Source organism: Mobula birostris, chromosome 1 (assembly GCF_030028105.1).
Source record: "Mobula birostris isolate sMobBir1 chromosome 1, sMobBir1.hap1, whole genome shotgun sequence".
NCBI lineage: Eukaryota > Metazoa > Chordata > Chondrichthyes > Myliobatiformes > Myliobatidae > Mobula > Mobula birostris.
In genome coordinates, this window is record NC_092370.1 from 120,244,136 (window position 1) to 120,262,597 (window position 18,462).

At 41.7% G+C, this 18,462-nt stretch overlaps 1 protein-coding gene across 1 annotated transcript in view; it reads left to right on the forward strand.

Moving 5' to 3' along the window:
• The first annotated feature begins 949 nt into the window (after window positions 1-949).
• Window positions 950-18,462, forward strand: part of znf407 (zinc finger protein 407) — a 507,704-nt gene continuing 490,191 nt past the window's right edge. The window contains exon 1 of the mRNA XM_072261462.1: window positions 950-1,029. The gene's annotated coding sequence lies outside the window, so the exon portion shown is untranslated. The remainder of the gene's footprint in view (window positions 1,030-18,462) is intronic.

Genomic DNA, 18,462 nt, shown 5'->3' on the forward strand with positions numbered 1-18,462 from the left:
TTTGAAGAGATTTGGCATGTCAACAAATACACTCAAAAACTGCTATAGATGTACTGTGGGGAGCATTCTGACAGACTACATCACTGTCAGGTATGGACGGGCTACTGCACAGGACTGAAAGAAACTGCAGAAGGTTGTAAATCTAGTCAGCTCCATCTTGGGTACTAGCCTACAAAGTACCCAGGACATCTTCAGGGAGCGGTGTCTCAGAAAGACAGCGTCCATTATTATGGACCTCCAGCACCCAGGGCATGCCCTTTTCTCACTGTTACCATCAGGTAAGAGGTACAGAAGCTTGAAAGCACACACTCAACGATTCAGGAACAGCTTCTTCCCCTCTGCCATCTGATTCCTAAATGGACATTGAACCCATGAACACCACCTCACCTTTTAAATATATTTTTTGCATGATTTTGAATCTGTTCAATATACATATACTGTAATTGATTTATTATTATTTTTTCTCTTCTGTATTATATATTGCATTGAACTGCTGCTGCTAAGTTAACAAATTTCACGACACATGCCAGTGATAATAAACCTGATTCTGAGATCAATCTCAGGGTTGTATATGGTGACACATATACAGTTTGACAATAAGTCTACTTCAAACTTTGAAACTGCCCTGCCTGCCCAGTCGCTTTACGTCCTTCTGCATTGGCATGTCTACATTTTGATTGGACAATGTATGCTGGGTACGTGGATCACTAAACCTAGAAATACTCTGGTCAAAGTGTTGAGATCACATGTTTTCTGTGGGTTATTGAACAATAGGTCCCAGGGTGTGGCCATAAATGTGAATTATTAAGCATCCTGCTGTGAGTGCAATAGCAACCCTCTCCAAAATGAACACTAACATAAAACCCAGCTATCGGCAGCACGTGCTCCCGATCACGTGGGGATGAGAATCACGTGCTATTGTCAGCTCTGCGCACGCTCAACCTCGTTTTCGGTGACATCAACTCTGGGCTACGGCAGGCCACTTGTGACTAAGTACACGGTGAGCGGACGTGATCTCTTCGCGTGCAGGTACGTGCAAATAGCGGGGCAGTTTCATTTTTCTTTGCCCCCCTAAACTTCTACGCTGCAGCGCGGGCACAGCGGCTTCCGCGTTATCCTTTCTCAGCTGCTGCGGAGGGCAGGCGGCCGAGATCGCTCCGTCCAAGGCTTTTTGGGCCTCTGCGTTGCCGTCATTCCAACCGCCAGTCAGCGGCCGTTACCGTGGGGTGGGAAGGAGGCGGGGCCACGCCTTGGCAGCGCTGCCTTCCGGTTGGCCGCTTGGCCTGTCACTTTGATTTACGTTGATCTGCTCCGCCTCCAGCTGGGCAGAAGGAGGAAGAGGGAAGAGTACCCGGAAGTGAGTGCTGCACCGAGTCAGAATGAGATCTATGATCAGTGACATATGGCGTGAAGTCCGCTTTTTCTTCACGGTACCAGTACAGAGCAACGACATATTTACTGTACACTACAAAAAATAATAAATAGTGTATAATAGTGATAGCAGAGGGGAAGGAGTTGTTCCTGAATAACTGGCTTGTCGGTCTTCAGGCGCCTGTGCGTCCTGTCTGATAATAGTAGCGAGAAGAGCGCGTATCCTGGATGGTGAGGTTCTTTGGTGATGGATACTGCCTTCACAAAGCATTGCCTCTTAAAACTGCCTTCAGCAGTGGGGAAGATTCTACCAGTGATGGAGATTGCTGCTGCAGATTAAAGTGGGGGAATGGGATTATACTGAGTTGATATAGATGTGATGGAATTGGTGGCTTCCTATTGTCATTAGAGTGGTTGGAAATGTGAACAGACATGGAGGTTATTGATTCAGAATAACTCCTGCTGCTTAGCTTAGATTAAGCCAGGAATTCCCTGTTTTGACACACAAGGAGAAATTAATTCAAGCAACTTCACATTCTTATTTATTTCCTTGTGGTATAGAAGGTAGCTCTTCAACTCATGCCATCAGTGTTTCCCACACCCAAAAATTGCATCAATCTTGCCCTTCTTCATTTTCCAGAAACCTAAACAAATTATGTGTTCTATTATTTGTAAGGTATTGCCATCAGCACCCTTTCCGATCCATCAGATACCCCCAGGGCAGCATAGTCCATGTTATCATGTTGGGAAGAGTCATAGAGTTATACAGCACAGAAGTTGGTCCTTTAACCCAATTTATCCATGGCTCCTGTTCCATTGACCTTCATTTGTCCCACATCTCCCTATCTCTATTTAAGGTGGGGAGGGGGTTATATGGGAGGCAGGGTTTAAGGGTTGGCACAACATTGTGGGCTGAAGGACCTGTACTGTTCTATGTCTATATTTGTCCAAATGACTTTCAGGCATTACATATCTGCTTTTCCATTTCCTCTTGCAATTTGTACCACGTGGTGTGTGGAACGCTTGCCCATCAGGTCCCCTTTCAGCCTTTTCACTCTCACCTTAAACCTAAACCCTCTAGTTTGGACGTTCTCCTACTCTACGGAAAACAGGTATCCTGGAGATCCTGATATCTGTCCCTCATGATTTTATAAACCTCTTTAAGGTCACTATTCAGCTTCTTGCACTCTAGGGAAAACAGTCCCACCTATCCTGGGTGCCACAGTAGCATAGTGGTTATCGTGACTCTTACAGCTCAGGGTGTTCTGGATTTTATAACCATATAACAATTACAGCACGGAAACAGGCCATCTCGGCCTTTCTAGTTTGTGCTGAACTCTTACTCTCACCTAGTCCCATCGACCTGCACTCAGCCCATAGCCCTCCATTCCTTTCCTGTCCATATAGCTGTCCAATTTAGCTTTAAATGACATCGAACCTGCCTCAACCACTTCTGCTGGAAGCTCGTTCCACACAGCTACCACTCTCTGAGTAAAGAAGTTCCCCCTCATGTTACCCCTAAACTTTTGCCCTTTAACTCTCAACTCATGTCCTCTTGTTTGAATCTCACCAACTCTCAATGGAAAAAGCCTATCCATGTCAACTCTATCTATCCCCCTCATAATTTTAAGTACCTCTATCAAGTCCCCCCCCTTCTACGCTCCAAAGAATAAAGACCTAACTTATTCAACCTTTCTCTGTAACTTAGGAGATGAAACCCAGGCAACATTCTAGTAAACCTTCTGTGTACTCTCTTGTTGACATCTTTCTTATAATTTGGTGACCAAAACTATACACAATACTCCAAATCTGGCCTCACCAATGCCTTATACAATTTCAACATTACATCCCAACTCCTATACTCAATGCTCTGATTTATAAAGGCCAGCATACCAAAAGCTTTCTTCACCACCCTATCCACATGAGATTCCACCTTCAGGGAACTATGCACCATTATTCCTAGATCTGTCTGTTCTACAGCATTCTTCAATGCCCTACTATTTACCATGTATGTCCTATTTTGATTAGTTCTACCAAAATGTAACACCTCACATTTATCAGCATTAAACTCCATCTGCCATCTTTCAGCCCACTCTCCTAAGTGGTGTAAATCTCTCTGCAAGCTTTGAAAACCTATCTCATTATCCACAACTTGCGGTCATCTCCATCGCCGTTCTTTAAGGAGGATCTGTACGTCCTCCCCATGGAATGTGTGGTGTTTCTCCAGTTCCTTCTGTTTCCTCCCACAGTCCAAAGACACAACGTGTAGGTTAACTGGTCATTGTAAGTTGTCCCGTGGTTAGGTTGGGTTGATCAGGGTTGTACAGGGTTACTGAGGCAGTATGGCTCGAAGGGCTGAAAAGGCCTCTGCACTGTAACACTAAATAAATAAATTCTTTTAACTCAAGCCTTCCATTTCCGGCAACATGCTCGTGAAACTGCATCCTCTCCAGCTTAACCACACCCTTCCTATTGAATGGCAGCTGGAGTTGCATAAAATGGTCCAGGTGTGGTCTCACCAATGTCCTTAAAGCAGTCAGCAACTTTTGTGTTCATTCATCATTCCATTTGATGAAGGCAAATGTGACATGCATCTTCTTCACCACTTTGTCTACCAGTGCACAGCAAGGCCAAGCAGCGTGTGAAGGATCAGCTTCGGCCTCTATATATTGTGCCTCTGATGGTGCTGCTCCCCTTCAGTGCAGCTGTCACCTCAGTGTTTGTGCTCAAATGTTCAGAGTAGGACGTGAACCCATAACTTGCTGATGCAGTAGAAAATGTGCGATCCTCTGTAATCACACCCGATGTAGTTGCTGTAGGTGCCATGACTAATCCTATAATTATTGGAGTATGTGGATGCAACTGTTTATTAGCATTTGTAATACTTTTAAAGGCATCCTCTCTTGGATGGAATTGTTTGAATTAAATTGACACCGGTTTGACCTGATATTCTTCATATTTTTTTAAAATGACAGATGTGTCAAATTATTAATAGGTTTCACGAAGTGTTTCGATTTGGCAATTGAATGTATACATGAAAACATCTTTTAACACTGGTTAAGATGTGCCTTTTAATTTTATGAAAAGTTATTTTAGTCACCACTTCCTCGTGTTTGTACCCTGGTCCCTATTACAAGTATGTGGGGATTGGGATGGTTGAGAGAGCCCATGGCTGGAGATGAAGCAGTGTCTGAAGTGTTGGAATTGGAATATGGGAGAATTTTACAGTACTGTGCAAAAGTCTTGGGCACCCCAACTATATATATATTTTTTATATAGTTCTAAGACTTTTGCACAGTACTGTATTTAGAATGGAGAGCGAGTTTTTAAAATCTGGTTGGAGCAAAGAATGTCGGGAATGGCCAGGGTGGAGGGGTGTGGGACAGGTGGCAGAGAAGGAGTGCCATGGGCAGAGGGTGATGTGGGTGCAGATACACCCAGCCCTGAGACACCAGGCAAGGTCATTTGATTCCAAACAATTGATTTATTGATCATTACAGAATATCTCTGTGGTGCTTCCTGTGCATTCCTCTCTCTCTTGCCCTTTTACAAACAATGATTACTCTCTCCCTGTCCCCTTCCCACTCTTAATCCATAAAGAGACCCATATCAGAATCAGGTTTATCATCACTCACGTATGTCATGAAATTTGTTTTTTTTTTGTTGTTGCAGCAGTACAATATATAAAACTGCTACAGTACTGTGCAAAAGTATGTGTATATATATATGACTTTGGACAGTATTGTATATAATGTAAAGTAAAATGGCAAAAATGAAGATCTATCTCAGCTAGATTTTTAGAAATTGTAATCTGTAAGTCTTCAACCTGAAAAAGTTAACTCTCTCTATTTCCACAAGCTGTCTAATCTGCTGAGTGTTTATTGCATTTTCTGTTTGTGTTTCAGATTTCCAGCATTTTTGGAAAAGCAATATTTTTATGCACAGCATGTTCTATATTTCAAAATATTTCTTGTACACTCAATGCTAAAGGTTACTGGAGTAGAGGGACTGAAGATATACTATTGGAGAAACCACTATTGCTGTCCTTGAGCAAATAAGTTTAAGAGGAGATCTAATTGAACAGTTTAGTGTTTTTAGCAATTTCAAATACAGAGAAACTGATTCCCTTGGCAGGAGAGGCAGTAATGAGATGTAACTGGCAGAAGAAGAATGATTTTTATAGTATGTGACATGTTGCCTAAAGCAGGCCTTCCCAAATGTTTTAATAACATGGAGCCTTGCCATTAACTGAGGGGCGTATGGACCTCGGGTTGCGGGGAATCCCTGGCCTTAAGGCATTGTGAATGCAAATTCTGGAAAACATTTCAGAAACAACGTGAGATGAATAACTGCTCTTGCAAATATTTCTATCCTGGTATGGGTAATTTTTTTGAGTAGCTGACATGGGTATTAGTAATGGGTCAAGTAGCTACTTTGCATATTTGCCATTTCTTGGATTTGTTTTGGTGGAAGTGTTGCATTCATTAAATTTTGAACAAGTAAAAAAAATTAATTGTTTTTTAACCTTCAGAAGTTTTGTCTTTCAATTTTGTTTTATCTTGAAACCTACCTTCTCTGTATCAATAAGAATGATCTTGTTAGAGGTTTGGATTACTTTAATCTTCCCACTTTTCAAGAGGTCGATCCAAAGTTAAGCTAATATCTTAATAACTGATCACTATTTATAATAACATTTGGTATTTTGTCTTTTAGTTACCTTATTTTATTTAAACCATTATTTCATGTGTTCTATTGTTTATTGGGTAACTATATCCGAGCGACAGAGCAGCGGGAGGAGAATTTTATCTTTTTAGCTGCGGAATTCTTTTTACCATATTACATAAAATGCACAGCTCAGCCATCAGTTGTGCTCCACCTGAGTCTGCTCCTACACTTCCTCAGTACAACTAACCTTTTCTTCTCCACGTGCTTTTTCCAGTCTACTATTTATCTCAATCACATTTTGTGGTAGCAAGTTTCACATTCTAATCTCTCATAGGGTATTCAGAAGAAGTGTTTCTTTCCCCCTCATTTGGATTCTGAGTGACTATCTTGCTCTAACACGAGATTCTGCAGATGCTGGAAATCTTGAGCAACACAGGAATGCAGCAATCTATGGAGGGGAATAAACGGTTAACATTTCGGGCCAAGACCCTTCATCAGGATGAGGAAGGAATGTTAGAAGCCAGAATAAGAAGATGGGGGAGGGGAAAGAGTACAAACTGGCAGGTGATAGTGAGGGGGATGAAATGTGAAGATAAATGTGAAACCTTTACTGATGTTGGGGGGGAAAAACTTTAAGGCCTCTCATCAAGTGCACTAATCCTAACCTCACCATCAAACCTGCAGATAAGTTGGGATGCTGTAGTAGTCTGAGGGACTGATCTCTACCGTGCTGAGGCCAGGCGACAACTCTGAGACACCCCTTACTTACCCCTCGAACGGGACCCCACTAAGGAGCATCAGGCCATTGTCTCCCACATTATCACTGAACTTAGCAACGGATATATCCTCGTAGTTCCCTTGCCCTGCACTTCCCATTTCTACCTCCTACCCAAGATCCACAAACCTGCCTGTCCGGTTAGACCCATTGTTTCTGCTTTTCCTGCCCCACTGAACTTGTATCTGTATACCTCGATTCTGTTTTATCCCCCGGTTCAGTCCCTTCCTACCTACATCTGTGACACTTTACACACTCTTGATTTTTTTCCCAAAGGCTTTTAAGTTCCCTGGCCAAAGTTCACTTTGGATGTCCATGCTCCATTAGGAGGGCCTTAAAGCTCTCTGCTTTTTTCTGGACAACAGACCAAACCATTTCCCCTCCACCACCACTCTCCTCCGTCTGGCAGAACTGATCCTCACCCTCAATAATTTCACCTTTGGTTCCTCCCACTTCCTTCAAACCAAAGGTGTAGCCATGGGCATTTGCAAAGGTCCCAGCTATGCCTGCCTTTTTGTCAGCTATCACATTCCAAGCCTACACCGGTATCACTCCCCAACTCTTCCCACGCTACATTGGCGACTGCATTGGTATTGCTTCCTGCACCCATGCTGAGCTTGTTGGCTTCATCAGCTTTGCCTCCAACTTCTACCCCGCCCTCAAATTTACTAGGTCCATTTCCAAAACCTCTCTTCCCTTTCTTGATCTCTGTCTCCATCTCTGGAGATAGTCTATCTTCTGATATCTTTTATAAATCCACTGATTCTCACAACTACTTGGACTATACCTCTTCCCACCCTGTCACTTGTAAAAATGCCATCCCCTTCCCTCAGTTGCTCCGTCTCTGCTCTCAGGATGAGAATTTTCATTCCAGAGCTAAAGAGATTACTTCCTTCTGCAAAGAAAGGGACTTCCCTTCCTCCACCATCAATGTTACCCTTGCCCATGTCTCTTCCATTTCACACACATCTGTCTTCACTCCATCCTCATGCCACCCTATTAGAAATAGGGTTCCTCTTGTCCTCACCTACCACTCCACCAGCCTCCGTGTCCAGCACATAATTCTTCGTAACTTCCGCCATCTCCAATGGCATCCCACCACCATGCACATCTTTCTCTCCCTACATGACTCCCTTGTCCATTCGTCCTTCCCTACTGATCTTCCTCCTGGCACTTATCCTTGCAAGGGAAATAAGTGCTACACCTGCCTCTACATCACCTCCCTCACTACCATTCAGGACCCCAAACAGTCCTTCCAGGTGAGGCGACTCTTCACCTGTGAGTCTTTTGGGGTCATCTACTGTATCCGGTTCTCCTGGTGTGGCCTTCTGTTAACAGATGAGACCTGACGTAGATTGGGAGACTGCTTTGCCGAGCACCTGTTAACAGATGAGACCTGATGTAGATTGGGAGACTGCTCTGTCCACCAGAAGAAGCCTGATCTCCCAGTAGCCAGCCATTTCAACTCTACCTTCCATCCCTCTTTTGACATGTCAGTCCATGGCCGCCTCTACTGCAGCGATGAGGCCACATTCAGTTTGGAGGAACAACACCTTAGATTCCAACCTGGTCACATGAACATCGATTTCTTGAACTACCAGTATTTGCCCCCTCCCCTTCATTCCCCATTCCTGTTTTCCCCCCCTCATCTTATCTCCTTACTGTCCATCACCTCCCTCTGGGTGGCACTTCTCCTCCTCCCTTTCTTCCATGGTCTTCTATCCTCTCCTATCAGATTTCCCCTTCTGCATCCCTTTATCTCTTTCAGCAATCTACTTCCCAGCTCTTTACTTCATGCCTCCCCCTCCCAGTTTCACCCATCACCTCCTCCCCTCCTCCCACCTTCTTATTCTGACCTTCCCCCTTCCTTTCCAGTCCTGACGAAGGGTCTCGGCTCGAAACGTCAGCTGTTTACTCTTTTTCATAGATGCTGCATGGCCTGCTGAGTTCTTCCAGCATTTTGTGTGTGTTGCTTTGGATTTCCAGCGTCTGCAGATTTTCTTGTGTCTGTACTTAGTGGCCACATTATTAAGTATACTTCTACTCCTCGTTAATGCAACTATCTAATCAGCCAATCAAGTGGCAGCAACTGAATGCATAAAAGCATGCAGACATGGTCAAGAGGTTCAGTTGTTCAGACCAAATATTGGAATGGGAAGAAATGTGATCAATGTGACTTTGACAGTGGGAAGATTGTTGATGCAGGACGGGGTGTTTTGTGTAGCTCAGAAACCACTGACCTCCTGGGATTTTCACGCATAACAGTCACTAGAATTTATGGAGAATGGTGTGGGGGAGAAACAGGAAAAACAGAAAAAACATCCCGTGAGTGGCAGTTCTGTGAGTGAAAGCACCTTGTTGATGAGAGAGGTAAGTGGAGAATGGCCAGACTGGTTCAACCTGACAGGAAGGCGTCAGTAACTCAAATAAACATGCGTTACAACAGTGGTGTGGAGAACAGCATCTCTGAACAGCATGTCGAACCTTGAGGTAGATGGGCTTCAACACTAGAAGACCACAAACATGCCCTCTGACTACTTTATTAGGTGCAGGAGGTACCTAATAAAGTGGCCACTTCGTGTATATTTACTGAAGAAATGGGAGTGCTGTAGAGCTTCAGTGAGCTGTAATTCAGTTAATATTTAACATCAAACCATGTAAAATGAAAATGAAAATTTTGGATTACTGGTTCTTTCAGGATTAACATGCAATGATTCATGTGGAAATCTAATATTGCATTAGCATTGCAATTTCAAAATGAGCTAGTAATTTAATAATATGTTTCTTAGAAAAGAAACCAAAGCTAGCTTCATCTTGTGTGCCAATCATAATCTCGGCCCCTTCTTCTGTTGTGAGGTGACCAAAGCTGAAATTTTAGATTCCTCCATGGATAGGTTAGCAGGTGCCTGACTGGGCAAGATGGAGGTGGTTTCTGAAGTACTGTACTCCCGCCATTTATGCGGGACCACTGTGTGCTTACTCAAGGTTTTCAATAACTTCCCAAGTGCTCCTTCTGCACTGTGTGTCGGTGTAAGGCAGAGGGTCCCATGAGTGGATTGAGATAATGCATTCTTCAAGAAGGCTTTGCCACATCCTTCAAACCTTTTCTCCATCCACCTGGTCATCTGTTCCTGAGGCAGAGCAGGAAATGGGTGATGCTGGGTGAGCAAGGTGGTTTGCGTAGCAGAGTTGACTGAGTGTAACAGCGGCTTTAGTGCCTGTGATCTTACCAGCTCTGTATAGACAGTGAATAGCTCAATTTTTACAGAAGAAATCAGCTGATTTTTAATACAGGGATGCCCCAGAAAATGTTGATAAGCAGGTAATTTGTTCCTTGGTAAAAAGAAAAATACTGTCTGGAAAATTTTTTAAAAACCCCTGAGGGAGCAGGCAGGGTTTCAGCTTATCCTGTTGCAGTCGAACAGTGCTGCAGTCCCTCACAGCTAAACTACTGCAGTTGGAGTAGCAGGCTAAATTTTATGCTCTCCTTGGCTGCTCCAACCTTCTGACTCAGAATCAAGAGTTCTGTCTGCTAACCCCCATTAGAGATAATTGTGTTGGGGGTAACAGTACTACTATAGCATTTTAAAGACATTTGGATGGGTACATTGAGAGCAGAGAAGGATATAGGCCAAACGTAGCCAATTGGTAGTAGCTGAAATAGGCATCCTTGTCTTTGAGTCAGGTCAAAGGACCTGTCTAGTTCTGTATAACGTTGACATCATGGGTAAAGCCCTCCCAACCATTGAGGACATCTAAATGAAGAGCATCCATCATCAGAGATCACCACCAGCCAGGCCATGCTATTTTCTTGCTGCTGCCATCAGATAGATGGTGCAAGAGCCGTAGGACTCAAACCACCAGGTTCAAGAACAGTTACTACCCCTCAACCATCAAGCTCTTGAACAAAAGGGGATAACTACACTCACTTGCCCATCTATTGAGATGTTCCAACAACCAGTTATCTCACTTGAAGGATTCTATCTCGTTATCTCATTATCTCATCTTCTCATTATTTACTTTGTACTTATATTTGCATTTGCACAGTTTGTTGTCTTCTGTGCTCTGGTTGACCTTTCATTGATCTTGTACTAGTTACTATTCTATAGATTTGCTGAGTATGCCCGCAGGAAAATGAATCTCGGGATTGTACATGGTAGCAGATATGTATTTTGATAAGAAAATTTACTTTAGACTTTGAACTTTAGAGAGATAAAAAATGCCAAGAATTCTTATTTTTGCTTAGTTATTCTGTCTGCAAAAACTTTGTTTTCTGGGCTAGTAGACTCCCTAACAGACCAAGCATAGTGCACAAATGTTGAATGAGCCTGAATATTAAAGTGTGCATGGTGGATATTAAAATTGTTGTCAGATAATGAATAATGATTGTAAGTGACTGCTTTTGAGTTTGTTCAAGTATGTTGTCATGGACATACATACACAGGGTATAAATTCTATGAAAATTAGCTTTTTGCAGGAGAATATAAATTTTAAAAATTAATATTTATATATTACCTGCACAATATCATTAGTGGAAGTTGAGAAAAATATAGTCCAAATTAGGGTTATTTAGGTTGGTTCAAGAATCAGATGGGAGTGGGGAAGAATCTGTTGTTGAAATCATAAGGTGTGGGCCTTCGGACTCCTGTACCTCCTGTCTGATAACAGCAATGCAATAAAGACATTGCCCAGATGATAGGGGACCCTTAATGATGGATTTTGCCTCTTTGAGATATTGCTACCTGCAGATGTTCTTAATGGTTGGGAGATGGTTCCTGATTGAGCAGTTGCAGAACTTGAGCCTTTGTACCTCCCTCTGCAATTGGGTCGTCAACTTCCTAACCGGAAGACCACAGTCTGTGCGGATTGGTGATAACATATCCTCCTCACTGACGATCAACACTGGCGCACCTCAGGGGTGTGTGCTTAGCCCACTGCTCTACTCTCTGTATACACAAGACTGTGTGGCTAGGCATAGCTCAAATACCATCTATAAATTTGCTGGCAATACAACCATTGTTGGTAGAATCTCTGGGTGATGCGAGGGCGTACAGGACTAGCGGAATGGTGCTGCAGCAGCAACCTGGCGCTCATGTCAATAAGATGAAAGAGCTGATTGTGGACTTCAGCTAAGGGTAGGACGAAGGAACATATTCCAATCCTCATAGAGGGATCAGAAGTGGAAAGAGTAAGCAGTTTCAAGTTTCTGGGTGTCAAGATCTCTGAGGATCTAACCTGGTCCCAACATACTGATGTAGTTATAAAGAAGGCAAGGCAGTGGCTATACTTTATTAGGAGTTTGAAGAGATTTGGCATGTCAGCAAATAGACAGAAAAACTTCTATAGTTGTAATGTGGAAAGCATTCTGACAGGCTGCATCACTGTCTGGTCTGTCAGTGCTGTACTGTTCTCTGCTCCAAACTTTGTTTTGCACTCTTATATGTTCAGCAAAACATCAAATTGACAAGAGCTGAAATCTTAATTTTTAGCACAATCCGTTACAAAGCTATCCTAGGTGTTACAGTCACTGTCAATTTTAAGAGTGCGTAATCTTCAGCACTTACTTCCTGACAGGCACTTCCTTCACACTAACACTGGATACAGAAATAAAATAAACTTGCAACATCATTTGGTGTTGAAGTTTCGAATACCTTCTAAATCTTTTAACCAATTCTTAGTCATTTTGTAAAATAATTGTTTGCATTCACTGCTCCTTCTCTGTAACTTGTGACACTTTACTCTGTGTTCAGTTATTGTTTTCCCTTGTACTATCTCAGTGCACTGTTGTAATGAACTGATCTGTGTGGATGGCATACAAAGCATAATATTTCACTGTACCTTGATAAATGATGAACTAGCATGCCAATTTATTACAATTACTTCCAACTCTTAACAACAGAAATATAGATTTGCGAATCCGAATCAGCTTTATTATCACTGGCATGTGACGCGAAATTTGCTAACTTAGCAGCAGCTGTAATGCAATATATAATTTAGAGAAAAAAATAAACAAATCAATTATGTATATTGAATAGATTAAAGAAATGTGCAAAAACAGAAATACTGTATTTTTTTTAAACAAGTGAGGTAGTGTCCAAAGATTCAATGTCCATCCTTTGTGCACATTATGAAACATTCCAATGGAAAATGAATTAAAACTGCAGATGCTGGAATCTGAATCGAATATAGAAAGTACTGAACAACTCTGCCAGTTAAGCAGCATCTGTTGTCAGTGAAAACAGTTAATGTTTTACTGTTTCTCATTTAATATATCACATTAACTGAGTTCTCTTTCCACAGATGTTGCCTGACTGGCTGAGTTCTTCCAGCATTTCTGTTTTTTTTTTGTAAAGCATCTAAAGTCCTGTAAGAATATGTACCAAAATGTCAGATAAGGAGATATTCAGAAAATATGACCAAAAGCTTGCTCAAAGGAGGTTTGGGAGATTTTCAGGTCTGTCTGAAAGAGGGATAGGAAGTTAGAGGATTAGTACAGCTGCCAGAAGTGAGCCATTAAAATCTGTGATACTCAGGAGTGTGGCTACAATATAAGAATGACCAGCTGTTAATGTCAGTGGGCAGACACCAGGCAGAGGAACCCAGCTCTGAATCAAAATTTCAGCTTGGGATCTTTTACAGCCAGCTACGTGCGCGGTTAGAACTTCTGCTGAATGAGTCACGGGCGTTGCAGCCCTCCCTTGCTGTACTTGGCCTCAAATTCTCATGACCAACTTTAACCTTCAGGTTTATATCAATGCAGCATTTTTTCTATCATGAGCTAAATCAGTGGGAAATCAACAGTTTAGTACTGTTAAATGCCAGCGTTTTCACTCCAGTATTCCAGGTCTGACGAGATGTGATTGTGTATGTGGGGTCATTGAATGCATTTGTGAACCATTTCTGTTTATGTTAAGTTCAGGAATCCGTGCATGCAGAGAACAGCAGCAATCAGCATATTGAGAGCCTAGGACCGAGTTAGGCAAAAAGTATAAGCACCTGGGGTTTGAATTGGGTTCAAGTTTGCCACTGTCAATTAAGATCCAGGTCTTGACTCAATTTTGCATACATGTACATCTCCGTACTTGGAAGCTGGAATATTGAGTTATTTGACTGGAAAGCTCAAGGGGAACTCACTGTAATGTGAGATACTAGTATTTACTATCTGCACATCATTTGCATCATACTAACAGTGTTCTGCTGGATGAATAATATTGCTTCCTTCAGGATCTGAAGTTTGGATAATGAGTTCTAGTTGCTACAATGCACTTTGTTCCTGTTTCAATAGACTGTAGGCAGTTTGCTTTGCTGAGTAAACATTTCCAGCTTTAACATGAATTTTGAAGTGTATTCCCCACCTTTCAACTCACTGACTGGTACACAGATGTCCATGGGTGCTCTGATCTCTGATTTTAAATATGTTGAGGACACAAAGCTTTACAAAAGCTCCGAATGCTGTAGATATCTGCAGTGACATTTCTGGCATTTTGCAATGCCAGGCTGTTGATTTCTCATTAATTTAGCTCATGAAAAAGGCTCTGTGTCGACCCAAACCCAAGGACTAAACAAAGACATCAAAACATAAGAATTTGGGACACACTGCATCAGATGAGGGAATGTTGCACTGTCCATGGTACTGTCTTTCAGCCGACTCTGTAAGTAAATGTTCTAATTGCCCTGTCTGCTGTTTTGCAACTGACATCAGCAGATGGTCATTATCACATTGTTTGTGGGAGCTTGCTTTGTATGCAGGCCACTCCATTGCCTGCCCAGCACCAGTTTCCCAAAACAGACCATCCATCCATCTTGAGCCCTGACTTGAAAGTGATTATCTCATGGACAAGGGAAAAGATTCAATAATGTACTGAATGCCCCTTGAAATGCAACATTCCCACTGATTCCTGAGAATCTGTGTCCATGACCACTCAAAACTAGAGATGAAACATCTGGGATGGTACTGAGAACCTTGGATCTATGTACCAAGAGCACACAGAGCACCAGTGCAAGTACCCATCAGCCACCTCCTGTCCTGTCTGTGAAAGATTTCCACACTGGCTTCACCAGTCATCTGAGAACCCACACATCTGCAGTGGAAGCAAATAATCCTCAGTTGTGAGGAATTGTCTAAGAGGTTGTTGGCCTGCCATTCTTTCTGTTGTAGAACATTGAGTATTTCAGTTACTACAAGAGAGCAAAATGGAGGGAAAAAACCCACTTTATTCAGTGAAAGTCTAAATCAGAAATGCTTCACTCTCTTAACTAACTTGTACCTGGCATGAAGGAAAAATAAGCTAGAGAGCAGATCTGAAATTCAATCTTGAGATTCTGTAGATGCTGAGCATTGAATTACTGCTTATACCTTGTTCAGAGTATATTTTTATAATGTGTCCACTGTCATGCATCTTAAGAAAAATGAGGCTTTGTGAAATTCTTGTAGAAAAAGAAAGCCTTTTCAGTCCAGTGTACTTCAGTGCTCTACGGGAACTTGAGGTAGGTGCTCCTTGTAATGTGGGTTTCTAAAGTAGAACTTGGAATGAAGAAAAAGTGTATAAATCCCATAAATAAGGCTCTCTGAGGGCCTTTAAGGATCAACCATATTGGTGAATCAGAAGCTGTACTTAGCCGAGACTGATGGCACATTTCTTTTGCTGAATGACATCAGTGAGCTTGATGAATTTTTAAAACAATTCTGTCACCATCACTGATGCTTGCATGATATTTCAGTTTTAATGAACTAAAATTAACTTCTTCAGCAGCTGTAGTTGGATTTGGACGTGCCGCTGCATCAATAGTCCAAGTATTAAGTAATAACTAGTTCAGCAAAATCATCACTGTTCTACCTAACCCTTACAAAATACAAATAACTTCAGGCAACTATATCATGTTAACTTATTCCTCCTAGAAACTTTGTGTCATCAAAATAATTCCAAGGAATTTGCTTTCTTGGCACTTTCCACTTATTGAAAGATTCATAATGATCAATATTTGTCTGTTATTTATTTCTCACTAGTTTGAATCCATTTCTGCTTTCCCATGGCCACTAATGTGCCAGATTAACTGCTTTCTTAAATGTTAGTTTGTATTTGTTTCATAAAAGCCACTTTAACTGCCTCTGATGGTCCAAAGCCCAAATATATCCAAGGCTTCCTTTCATACAGTAGCTCACTCATGTGACACAGGAGACTGACTTTGCGATTAGTCCTTGCTTTATCTCTAATGCCTGCATATGTGTATGTAAGAATTTAGGAGCTAATAGCAGGCATAGGCTATATGGCCCTTTGAGCCTGCTCCATCCATCAATAAGATCATGGCTGATCAGTCTCTTGCTTCAGTTAAGCTAAATCAGGCTCTTTGGGGTCAATGTGTAGTTTGACTCACATTCTTATGTTTTATTGTGCTCCATTGTGTTGACTACATATGATTATTTTTCAGGTTGCCAGATTAGTTGGTGCTTAAATGATCTCTGATGGAACCTCAACTCCTTACATGTTATATTCTTTACACAGATATAAGGCCCAAATGTAAAGTTTCCACATTTTTTACCTTTGCCCAAAGCTATTTGGGAAAGCAAGCTACAGTAAGGATGCAACCTGAGATTCTTTTTCTGTGGACATTCTTAGCAAATCTATAGAACAGTAACAGTAAATGGAATCTGTAAACTGTAAGCAATCTGCAAATGCAGATAGTAAATAAATAATGAGTGTGAAGTAACAAGTTTAAAGTCTTTAAATGAGTGTAGTTATCTCCTTTTGTTCAAGAGCTCGATGATTAAGGGTAGTAACTGTTCTTGAACCTGGTGGTGCGATTCCTGAGGCGCCTGTACCTTCTACCTGATGGCAGCGGCCAGAAAAGAGCCTGGCCTGGGTGGTGAGGATCTCTGATAATTAATGCTGCTTTTCTACAGCAGCGTTTCGTGTAGATGTACTCAATGGTCAGAACTGTTTTACCTGTGATGTGCTGGGCAGAATCCATTACTTCCTGTAGGATTTTCTGCTCAAGGGCTTTGGTGTTCCCATACCAGCCTGTAATGCAGCCAGTCAGCACACTTTCCACCACACATCTATAGAAGTTTTGGCAAGGTTTTTGATGACATGTTGAATCTCTGCAGAGTCCTGAGGAAGTAGAGGCACTGTCGTGTTTTCTTCACAATCATATTTATATGATGGGTCAGGATGAGTCCTCTGTGATAGTGACGTTCCGGAGTTTGGAGTTTAAAGTTACCGATCCTGTCCACCTCTGATCCTCCAATGATTACTGGCTCATGGACCTCTGGCTTCCCCCTCCTGAAGTCTAATTTCAGTTCCTTGGTCTTGTTGACATTGAGTGAGAGATCCATTCTCATGTGTAGATACTGATGTAATGTAGGAAGCAACTAAGTGATAACTCAGTAATTTTTGTGGTGCAGTTGCATTGCACCACTCTACAAAAGTAGAAGAAAGAAGCTATTGTGTCCACATTGGAGAACATTGTTTTTAATCTGAAACAAAATATCTTTGATAGTCTGCACACTTCCAGTACTGCTCTTGAGCATTAGCCTGGATCGAGAGCTTGAATCCCTAGCACAGGTCTTGAACCATTACCTTCTGATCCATTGGTGTGAGTTCTTCCCTGTGTAACTTTGCCGTGATTAGAAAATTCAGATTTTTTTTTTATGAATGGATGCTTTGACATAAGGTTTAAATCACAGAGTTAGTACCAGGAGGCAACTCATGTGCAGAAGTGGTTTTGCCCATTTGCCAAAATGTGTTTTGAAATCTACTATGAAATATTTTGAATTTCGAGTTTACTTTTGTTTGGTCCAACTGTTCTGTTGTGCATCTAGTTGGGTATGCAAATAGACAAATCCTCTGCTGATATATTGTCAATTAACATAATTTTGTCTTCCTGGATGTTAGGGGAGTGTTGAACACAGAAAATGCCCACTAAAAATATTCCTTTGTTTTCTTTGGAGTTGTATAACTTTGTCTCTGCAGCTGAAGACAAAATGGTGTGACAGTATATGAACTAGAAGAAGAATAGGAGCGAAAATAGAATGAGGCAATTGTAGAAGCAATTTGATTGCTTTTTGGGAAACAATGCTGACTCTTGGAGAGGTATTTTTGGAGAAGAAAAAGAAAAATGTAGATTTTTAATTTGTGGACTGTTCTTGGTTCTCTACCTGCTTTTCATCGTGATTTTTATTTCTTGTCCACATGGGTGATGGATGATAGTTACTTGTGGTGTTTGGTGTGACACATGTGAGTCACTAAGGTAGGTTCACTTTCTTCATCTGTAGTTACTGTTGTATGTTTACATATTCGGAGGCAAAAGAAGGGATAAGATTTTAAAAACTTGTTCACTTGAATTTAATGACTTTGTGTTTTTCATTCTGTTAAGTTTTTTAAAAAAGTGTTTACTTTGACTTTACCACTCTTGCAATTCCTCAATTTCAGAGACATTTTAAAACATAACATGACTCCTAGGTTTCATGGATGTTATACCCCACACCCAACTTTGCTGACTGTGAGTGGTAATTTGGAGCTGGTCCTCACCTGAAGCACAGTTACCATCTGGATTATAGCACTGAGCTTCAGGTTTCTGAGAGCTCACGTGGTAGTAGTCCCTCTGTACCATGTGGTTAATTATGGACATGGATAAATCTGGGGAAAGGGGCT